This window comes from Nicotiana attenuata, chromosome 1 (assembly GCF_001879085.1).
Source record: "Nicotiana attenuata strain UT chromosome 1, NIATTr2, whole genome shotgun sequence".
Classification (NCBI taxonomy): domain Eukaryota; kingdom Viridiplantae; phylum Streptophyta; class Magnoliopsida; order Solanales; family Solanaceae; genus Nicotiana; species Nicotiana attenuata.
Window position 1 is genome coordinate 104009769 of NC_031989.1, and position 12306 is coordinate 104022074.

Consider the following 12306-nt stretch of genomic DNA (forward strand, 5'->3'; position numbering starts at 1 on the left):
GGACCCCGTACGAACATACCAACAAGTCCCACAACAAAACACGGACCTACTCGAGGCCTTAAATAACTTATAACATTATGGAAATGATGAAACGCACCTTAAATCAAACTTAATGAACTTTCAAACTTTCAACTTCCAAAAACGCGTGCCTAAACATATCAAATCAATTCGGAATTAACTCAAGGTTTGCACACAACTCCTAATACATCATACGGAGCTACTTGTGCCTCCAAACTATCGAGCGAAGTGCAAATTCTCAAAACGACCGGTCGGGTCGTTACATTCTCCCCCACTTAAACATACGTTTGTCCTCGAACGTGACAAGAGTTATTCCAAAGCCATCGAACCACTGCATGAGCTACCCATACATACATCCGGGGGTGATTCCCCATCACCCAAACCTATGTAGGATTGACAACGCAATTTAACTGAAGATCTCACTTCATCCTTAGTCCATAACCTTAGGACAGAACCAAAATCTCAACATCTGAAATTCATCATAGGACCTGAATCTCCCATCACCTCACTGTATAAACCTGAACAAGCCAAATCGAGCAATAATTCCAACCCAGGGTACAATCACACGATGTTCCACACAACTCAAATTCCCGTAGCTATAACTACTGACCACCATAGGTGCCCAGATAACATTCTAGACGTCGGCAATACAATTCACAATGACTAGAACCTTGTTTCGGTGCTCCACAACACTACCCATGATAAAGAAACATGAGGGGACTCATAACCCACGAAGTCAACAAGTCAAGAAGCTCTCTCGTCCGTCAAGGGCCATTGCCCAAATCTTAGCAAAAATAACCTCATACTTCCAAACACTTCTCACCCCTAATACGATAGTACGAATCTCATGTTTAATAACCTCATCTCAATCAATACAAGCAGCCCAACTAACAACTCATCACGGAACCACGCGGATTCTCACACCACACAGCTCGTACGCCAACTCAGCAATGACTCAGTTATGCAGTACAAATAGAAGGAAAGCAAGGTATAGGGATTATCTAACAAGCACAACATGTGTAACAACAAAAGTATAGTTTCATTAAATCATCCCATAGAGGGAAAATAAAACACCAAATGAACACATGAAAAGGGTATCCCACATAACATCCGCTGCGGCGTGCAGCTCGCTCCCAGATACTCATCAAGACAAAGTGCTCGGGTTCACTGATCACATGAATACTGATATCAAACACAGTAGAGTGCGCAAGTATAAGTGTGTGAAAATGAATAGAATTAACAAAACATAGAAGAAAGCAAGCACAACTAAGGTGCAATGAGCCAATCAACATCATGAGGGCCATTTCGCCCACATCACCATAAGCTTGAACAAAATGACAGCTTGCGTGGAGAATAATCATACAACTCACAGCCCATCATGGCATAATAGAGTAGCAAACATAGGCCAGGGGCACAAATAATATCCAATCTTCCTGGTAACATAACCGTGATAACAATCTCACAAGAGCAACCAAGCTTGACCTGATATAAAATACATATTCTCGTTGAGCTTTTCAAATACCCCCGAATCAAAATCCTGATCATTCCCAAATAGGTGAATATCCTCCCAAAATTCCATAGCAACCTATCGATAATGTATGCTATCAGTTATACCATTCTCAACATGCCTTCACAATCCGCAAAGAAGAAATAGCCCGCATATGGGGACTTCTAGCCCCAAAACCTCAGGAATACAAAAATTTCCATACCCGAACTCTACTACGCTAATCGAATGGATGATACATCACTCACACCCCATCATCCTACTGAAGCATCAATATAGATTTTCCGGCCGCGTAACAAAACCTGAACCTCAAAAGCCTCAAATCCCAGTAATCACCATGCCACTAGCCACGCACCCGCAAACCAACACTCAAAGGTCATTCCTAAAATGCTCTTCACATATAATATCCAATAATACCAACCTTCTATTAACTTCTTATATCCATCCAGGAGAAAACCATAATGTACAACATATTCCTTATGCCAATAGCAGCCAACCGACTCAAGCCGATGCTGATACTATCGAGAACTCTTCGAGAACTGTCCACACGCAACTAAACCATTAGGACCGCATCTTTCCAACTCAACCGAGCCACACAAACCCTCTAACCTCAAGTACTGCCACAAATGCCGGTAGAGAATTCCCATTCAAAAAGGACCAATTACTTCTATTGCTATACTGACCAAACACCACAGAGATGACCTATTTCTTCAGTTACTCCTAGTCTTTTCTCTAAGGTAACACTTTTCCCTATCGATACACAACTACTCCAACCAAAACTCAATGCAGAAAATCCTAGTACAAGCCACGTAGCCCAGCAACTCATAAACCACCGTTTTCCCCTGAAGCACCCCATGATTCCCCGATAGAGAAGCCCACGCTGAATAGACTTTTTGTGAATCTGTAGCTATTTCTCCGACCCCCTTTTGATACTAAAAGGAAAATACATTAGTGATGCAGAAACACCGTAAGCCCCAACATCATCCCATGCAAGATCTCAGATCTTAGTCATATACAAATTTCAGGAACCTTCCAATACCATCTATATACACTTCTCAGGCCAAAACTGAGTAACACCTGACTCTGCAATCTGAATGCCGCTAGTGCACTCCCCCACTTGGCGTGAAGCCATAGAAATCAATATCAGATGATCCGCAAAACTAACCTGCACAGCTCGTACAATACCAATCACAAGGTACTCCAGTTTATCCACTAAGCGCATGTCCATTCTCGTAACTGTCAAACTCGCTTCCTTCAGTGCCTTGAATGACAATATGTACCTTCCACTGAGTAGAAATATCATGCGAACCACATAGTCTCCAGTACCACCAACTATCCTCAATCAACATCCACCTCGTGACCTGACCATGCTCGCGACGACGAGTCAACCAATTAAACTTTCCCAAGCTCGTACTTGTCAACCAGATGCCAGGACCCGCTGCACCCAATGTGAACAACTGAATAGTACATCAATACCTCCGCATCTTCAGTCTAGATGACATGTTGAGATAATGTCTGAGCACCCCTTGTTCCCCATAGCCCATTTGTACCATCACGAACCACTGTCGCATAGCGGACACTGAGAGTGCATTATCATACACGAGTGGATGTAAAGGAACATAAGATATATGCTTCGAGCTGAATCAATGTCACAAGATAGGGAATGAAAGAAGTGGAATTTCCTAATAGTTTCCGTAGCCCCTCGAAGATAAGTACATATGTCTCTGTACCAATCCACAAGACTCTACTAAACCTGTTTTTGACTCGTAGCACCTATGAACCTAGGGCTCTGATACCAACTTGTCACGACCCAAAATCCCTTCGAAGGAGTCGTGATGGCACGTAGTCTCTAAAACTAGGTATGCCTAACATTAACCGAAATAACAACAATATTTTCTAAAATCGAACAATTTCGAAATAGAAATCTCTGTACAATTTACAATCCCAAAACCTGTAGTACAAGTCATAAGCCTTTCTAGGAGTAGATATACATAATGAATACATCACTGTCCGGAACAAAAGGAAACAATGGAAATAAATACAATAGAAGGTTACTTCGGTGAGTTCGATTGCCCACCAGGTGTACCTTGAAATCTCCAGCCACACCAAGCATAAGTCTCAAAACCAACCCGATCCGAAGTACCTAGTTTTGCACAAAAGATGTGCAGAAGTGTAGTATGAGTACACCACGGTGGTACCTAGTAAGTTGAAGCCTAACCACGGTAGAGTAGTGACGAGGCTAGGTCAAGACACTACCGAATATATAATCTGCAGGATATGACTTAAATCTAACAAGAGAGGACTATCAGAGTAATACCAATAGCAGAAGGATATCAAATTGCAAACAGTAGTAAAGATAAGAGGAAAATACGAATGACAACGAGAATTAACCAAGTAATTAAACTACAACATAGTTGGGGTCCGGATGAAGCATAAATGAGTTCAAGTAAGAAAAATGATGTTAACTCAATCAATTGAATACACAATTCCAACAATCCCAATCCCCGTAATCTCATATCATAATCATAACTTCCAAACCTTTAACACACATGGCACCTTGTGCCCGCGTATTTCTATCTGAATTTGCACGGCAAAATCCACGTGCTACTCAATACATAATATTCGTGTCACATGCTAATTAAGGTGTCCAAGAGACATTTACTTATATATCATAAAGTAATAGTACAGTTTCTTGACGGAGTAGGAAATCAATGAGAAAGGTGGGTTTATTTTAGAAATTATTTGAGTGAAGAAGAATAACATTGCCGAATAAAATACAACAACGATATAAGCTATTTAACTTAACATACGGTTTATTAAATTAAACTTAATAAAGATTCCTTTTTAAGTGAAATAAAAACCTCTGACATGTTAAGGATATTAAGTTGAGAAATTAATTGAAGTAAAATGTTACAACTATAGAAATAGTAAATACCAAAATATACGACGAGTCTTAACCTAGAAGTCACACAAGATAGCAAGATATTAATTCTTTTAATTTTAAATCACTGTATTACTAACAGTTAAGCAGGGCAAGAGGTAATGACTCAACGTAGTAAATTCACTTTGAAAATTAATTCACCAGAATAATAGTATTAGGAAAAGAGCTCAGGAAATGACGGCAATGCAATAAGTCAATGACAATAACTCGATCCTTATAACACAGTGGAAACTAGAAATACAGATTATCAGAGTCTCTTACGAAGGAATTGAAGCCAATGTAGTAAAACAGGGGATACCAAAATACAAGATATGTCGCGGCGCGTAACCCGATCCCACTATATAATATAAATATCATAAGTCACCTTTATTCCACAATATCAATTCACCCTTCTTTCACCTGTTTCGGCGTGCAACCCGATCCCACCGTACAATATTAATATCATAACAATAAATATGATATGTTGTGGCGCGCAACCCGATCCCACCATATAATATCAATATCATAATTCACCTTTATTTCACCATAACAATCCACCCTTATTTCACTTGTTGCGGCATGCAACCCGATCCCACCGTACAATAACAATATCACAATATGAATATCCTCCCTTATTTCACCTGTTGCGGGTGCAACCCGATCACCCGTACAATAACTTAGATCAACAACAACAATTCAATAACTAAATCTACCAGAATCTCTACAATTAAGGGTATGAGTACACGGCAACAAGGGAACCACGTGAAGTCTAAGGAATACAACAACCTTTACGAAATGACAAGACATGTAAGGCACATGCTAACTAAGCAGGCAATAACAACAATTTGGACATGTAACAGATATGCACATAGTTATAGAAGAACTTAAAAATTATGAGGTAACAAGACAATAAGGAAGGCAGTGACTTCAACCAAGGCATATAAGGGCCAAATAACAAGTAAGAGGTAAATAAGTGCTAACAACATCATATAGAGCTTGTAAGAGTAGTGTAACAACAATATACCACATGTTATGATAATTTAATCAAAAGCATGGAAAGAGACTAGACATTCTAAATCGGTCAATACCACATATAGGCTGTGTACCCACTCGTCACCTTGCGTTCACATGATAAGATAACACAATTAACTCAATTCCTAAGGGGTAGTTTCCCCCCCCCCCCCACAAAGTTAGACAAGACACTTACCTCAATTCGGCCAACTCAATACTCAATTTAGCTTTTCCTATATCAATTCTCCATCGATCGCCCAATCTAAGACAAAGAAGACTTAAATACATCAAATAATACAAGAAAAAATAATTTCACTTAAAAAATCTATGATCCTTATACAATTTGCATAAACTAAGCAAAAGTCAACTCCCCGGTTCCGCACCTCGGTACTCGACAAAATTTACAAAACCCGAAAACAAATTCAGTTACGAGTCCAACCATACTAGTTTCTCTCAAATCCGACTCCAAGTAGATATTCAAAACTCTAAATATTCACGTTATGAAATTTTAGACAAAACCACCAAATTTCACTTTGAAATCATCAATCAAATGCCTAAAACAAAGATGGATTTCTGAGATCTAACCAAAATCGAGCATACAACACTTACCCCAATCCTTATAGTGAAAATTTCCTCAAAAAATCGCCCAATCTCCCCAACTAAAAATAGGACCAAATGAACAAACTTTCAATATTAAGTTTTTTTGCCCAGTTGTTCTGCCTCGTTTTACTTGCCAAATGATCCCAAAACTCGACTTTGATGCCTCCAAGTGATTCCTTGTGAAATTTCAGTCATGTTAGGCTTTTGAATCACTCCATTTGACCTTATAACGAAGGATATATTTAGGTTTTAATATTTGAAAATAGTGCAGATTTTTAAATACGAAGTCCGCGGCAATTTCATAATTAATCTGAAAAACTTGGCAACCCAATTTTTAGTAAAATGACCATAAAATCCTCATACAAGTCCAAATTTGACGATTCTTTTTGCTAAGGCTACTTAATTATGATACAGATGTAATGCTTCAATCAAAATAGAAATCGGCGTTCATTTGTTTAATGTGGTACCATTTACGCTTGAAGAAACGACATTGAAACATAAGAAAGACGAGTGCAACACAGCGCAAACCTATCCGAAACTCACCCGAGCCCCCAGGGACCCCGTAGGAACATACCAAAAAGTCTCATAGCAAAACACATACCTACTCGAGGCCTTAAATCACGCATAACAACATCAAAATGATGAAACGCACCTCAAATCAAACTTAATGAACTTTGAACTTTCGACTTCCAAAAAATCGCGCCTAGACATATCCAATCAACTCGGAATTAACTCAAAATTTGCACACAAGTCCTAATACATCATACGGAGCTACTTGTGCCTCCAAATTATCGAGCAAAGTGTAAATTCTCAAAACGATCGGTCGGATTGTTACACATAGTGTGTAAGTTTCTTAATGGTTGGGGTTTGAAGTTAGGCCCTTTAAAGGGTCATGTGATTTGAATTGTGAAATTTCTGTACTTGCTGAATAAATGATACCGATATGGTAGGATCGGGCTGCGCGCTGAAACATGTGGAATGAGGGTGATATATTGAGGAGGAATCAGGGTAAAATGATACGTACGGTAGGATCGAGTTGTACGTTGCAACAAGTGTAATAAGGGTGGATTGCGGTGAAATAAGGGTGAACTGTGATTGTGATTATTACGATATGGTGGGATCGGGTTGCACGCCGCAACACTTTTACTTATATTCTATTTTTCATGTTAATAAGAGGAATAAGGGAGGAATATGAGCTGTACGGTGGGATCGGGTTGTATGCTGCAACAACCTATATGTATCCATTTCTTGAGTTGCGTTGGTTTTACCGGCATTTGCATTTGAACTGTTAAAGAGTGGTAATTCTGGCCGATGCTGGTTTATTCTTTAGGCTGTGCTTATCATTTCTAGTTGAGTGTTTAATTCTAGTCAGTATCTTTATTATTTATATTGCGTACAGGTTATAGTGTAGGTGACCCGCCTTAGCCTCGTCACTATTTCGTCAAGGTTAAGCTCGACATTTACCAGTACATGGGGTCGGTTGTGCTAATAGTACACTCTGCACACTGTGCAGATTTCGGAGTCGGTCCCAGCGGCGATTATTAGCGTGCTCGGATTGGACATTCGCGGAGATTTGAGGTACAACTGTTCAGCGCCCGCAGCTCCTGGAGTCCCCACCCTCTTTTCTTTTTAGCTATAAAACTTCATTCAAACAGCTTTGTACTTATTTCAAACCTTTATATGTATTTCTTTAGAAGCTCGTTTACTTCTGACACTAGGTTCACAGAATTGTAATAGACGTTTGGCTAGTTTAGTTTCCGCATTTATATTTATAACACCTCTGTTATTTCAGTTTGTTATTAAGGTCATCATTTAAACGGCTAAAAGAAGAAAATTATTCTAATGTTGGCTTGCCTAGCAAGTGAAATATTAGGCGCCATCACGATCCCGACGGTGGGAATTCCGGATCGTGGCAGCATAACGGAAGTCAATTTTAAACAATACAGGAGCAATTTTGGCCCTTTCTGTAAATTGAAAGTCATTTTCTGAGGGGCGATGAGTGAAGATAGGAAACCCAAGCATTTATCAAAAGACTTTCCTTCAATCAAGTCGAAAGAACAAATCATGTAAATTCTTACTCTTTTATTGCAATTTTAGAGCAAAAAAATTCTTAATTTAGAAAAATTTATCTTTTGACCCGAGCTACTATAAAGGAATTTAGTATGTCAACAATTGGGTGACAAGTCTTGGAATTTAGTTTTGAAGTAAGGATGACATCGTCGGCAAGGAGAAGATTTGAAAAAGCAAAGCCAGTTGAAGATAATTTAATAAGGAGCCCACAATTGGTTTCAAGTACCATATAGGGTATAAACCAAGAAGAATGTGTTGAAAACCCCACCCCTGGCCATTCATTTGGAAAGATATGCTGTTAGTAGTGACACATGACACTATAAGAAATTGTAGCGATGCCATTAATTAGGACAGATATGTTGTTGGTGATGCTCACACGACATTTATACGAAAGTGGTACTGGTCCAATTAATTAGGAGGATATTTTATGTCCAATGATAGAAGCATGCATCAACTTGTTTAATTTTGCCATGCATCTACTTGAAATGTGTGAGGATATCCTTTACAATAAAGACATTGCCAGAACTTCTTCTTATACATAATATTATTAAAATTTAGATAAATATAAAGAAAAAGGAAAATCTTCTTTATTCAGGCACAATTGGGTATACGTTCCGGTCAATTGGGTATACGTTCCTTAGACCGGAACATTTTGAAGACGTGTGCATTAGAGGAGAATTCACCAAAACTAAAAGAAAAGTGCAAGCAGAAATTTTATTTTGTTTTAATAATCATGCGTCAAAAAAAATATTACAAATTTTATCAATAAAATATTAGAGAGGATATCAATTTAAACAAAAATGAATTCTTTTTTTTTGATAAAAATTTAATATTAAAGATATAAATGAATGTTTTATGTTTGATAACTTTCTTTAACTATATGTACTTCAAATTGTATATCAATCAACAAATCATTGTAACCAAATTTCATAAAAACTAAATTCAACATATATTAATCTTTTCATTAAGTACCATTCAAACATGTGCAAAAGCGTAGCATGAGTACAGCAGAACGGTACCCAGTAAGTATCAAGCCTGACCTCGGTAGATTGGTGACTAGGCCAGGTCAAGACACTTAATTGACATAGAAACCTGTTGAAGATATGCTTAAAGCTAACAATGGAAAGGACATCAATGCAAGTCTAACGATGAAAAGATTGTAGATTTACCACTAACAATGAAATAATAGAAGCACAAATGGCAGCAAGTAGTATACTGGTAATAAAGAAGCAACATAAACAGAACACCGATGAGATATGAATGAACCCAAATAAGGAAAAATAGATGAAAACTCAAATAATCAATTCGTCCCCAACACATGGACTTATAACAAGAATTTTTCCGGAGCAACACACCTCGTAAATGAGAAATGATGAATCACAATTGCAAATCTTACACGTATGGTACTCCGTGCCCACAATAACAATCACCTTCACACGACAACGTGCTACTATGTACATTTCAACTGTGACAATTATCAATTAAGACGTTCGAGGGATATATTTAATTACCATAAAAAATAATATAAATCTTAAATAAAGTAAGGCGTCAAATGAAATAATGATTTTATTTTTAGAAGTCAAATAAAGTAAACTAAGATACAATTTTTACAAAGTAGAGTATCAGATAGATTTAGTTAGAAATCAATAAAATCGAGTAAAAAAAGCCTTTATTTAGCCGAAGAAAAATATTAATTTAATTAACGAATTAAATATAGAACTAGTTAAATGAAAAACACGATAACAATTCTAAGTAAAGTAAATACAAGCAGGGTGATGAGTAAAATTTGAGAACCCAATTATAGTGAAAGTACGATAGCCATTTAGAATGAAAAGGCGCCGAATGAGTTAACGAGTTCTATCTTAAAATACACATAGAATAAGGCCTGTAAATGATTCTTTTATTTGAACCATTATATTACCAACAATTAAGTAGAATACGATATAGTGACTCCACGCAATTAAATTCGCATTGACAATCGATACACCAAGTTATAACGGAGGCAAGGTTGGCATATTAAAGCAGTACAACAAATCACGTAGAATGCATGACTTAAACAAGAAACCACAATCGTTCCAACACCAAACTAAATACGAATAACTCAATCACAATCTAAATACAAGTGAGATGATTTTAGAAAAAATAATAACCGGTCAAATCAACAAGTTTTTCCAATATAGAATGTAGAGTAAGATTCTCAACCGAGTACCACCTCGTATTCACTTTTTACAATTTCAATCACAATCTTTCCTTATATCTATGAGAGCCTTACATTTGGTTTTGAAAATCATTTTTTCCGAAATAGCTGTCCGCGTTTTAGCCCACCTTATCACACCGCGTGGCTTCAAGTAGTTTCCCTACAAGAATAACGCGTATCAAGCCCACCTTATCTCACCGCATGCGTATCAACCCCCAGGCTTATTCTACTGCATGCGTACCAATATCACAACATAATCACAACTCGCACCTCAAGTGCCCAAATGCAACAACTTGCCAAAAGAATCAATAATATCAATGTTTCCACAATAAATAGACCATGACTCGATCACAATATGCACAAGAATCTCAACAATGATAAAATAAATATAAATTGTTCAACGAAAAAGGTATCCCATTGTCACGAACCATGTTCGGCCTTCGTGAACAGTCGTGACGGCACCTAGTCCCTAGGACTAGATAAGCGTAACAAATGCGGAAAAGAAATAATTGCGAAAAGAAAACAATTAAAAAAAGAAACTGAGATAATAAAATGAAACAGTGTTCAAGATGCCGCTCGACATATAATAGTACAAGAATCTCAACCTAACACTCCCAAAATCTGGAACTCCATGAATTAGAAGCTAAGAGTACATAAAAGGCTCTAACTCCAGAAATGTCTATCAACAAGGAAGATACAGGAGGACTATACTAGTACAGAGAATAGAAAGGGACTCCTCGGTCTACGGACGGACAGATATACCTCGATGTCTCTACAGAAGCTCCTCGCCTCAAGGGTGATAAGACTGAGTGGAAGTACCTGGATCTGCACATGCAAAAATACGTGCATGAAAGGGCATGAGTACACCACAGCGATACCCAGTAAGTGCCAAGCCTAACCTCGGTCGAGTAGTGACGAGGAAGGTCAGGGCCCTACTGGTCATATACAATAATATATAAGGAAGATGAGCAGTAGTAAAGAAATACTGATAATGAGAGAAACAACAATCATAACCAAGGCAAATAATCACAGAAGGTATACAACTCAACGTAGAGATAACAACGGGGGATCTACCAGGATCCCGTCCTGTAGCCCCAAAAGTAAATAATCAGTGGATCTGCCGGGTGTTGTCCCGTATTCCATGTCACTGTGCAAGGGGGAGCTACCGGAACACCACATCTGTAGTCCCAAATAAACAAACAAGGGGGATCTACCGGAAATCGTCCGTAGTCCTAATGTAAACACGCATCAACAACACAAGAATAATCAACTCAATTCAATTTAATATCAAAATAAACAGGTAATTCTAATCTAGCATGCCGCAGAGAGTTTAGATAGGGCAGTTTGAGCAAGTAGGCAACTTAGTCATTTAGGCATGCTTTCCTAAGCTAACAGTAAGCTCAAAGTTCAAGTAGTATAAACAGTAAAGAAAAATACGAAATTATTGATACTTAAGTGAAAAACAGGATTTTCAACAATTAGCACAAGTACGCGCTCGTCACCTCGCGTACAAGGCATTTCAAATATCACAGTACAAAATCCTAAGGGGAGTTCCCCCACACAAGATTAGACAAACCACTTACCTCGAACCAGCTCAATCAAATCTATACCACGTTCTTGCCTGGAGTATCCGACTCCGAATGGCCCAAGTCTATTCAAAGTAATTGCATAATATAAATAACACTTCAAGTAACTAATTCAACTAATTATTTCTAATCTAATACGCGAAATTAGGAAAAATGACCAGAATGCCCCCCAAGCCCACGTCTCGTAATCGGGTAAAATTTATAAATTCGAGATCCTCACACTCTCACGAGTTCAGTCATACCAAAAGTACCAAAATCGGACCTCAAATGGTCCCTCAAATCATCACCCAAAATCGCTCTCACGAGTTCAGTCATACCACTGATTTTATTTCAAATTTCATGCTTACAATGATAAAAATCACCATAATAACGAGCTTAAGGACCAAAGACCTTACCTCAA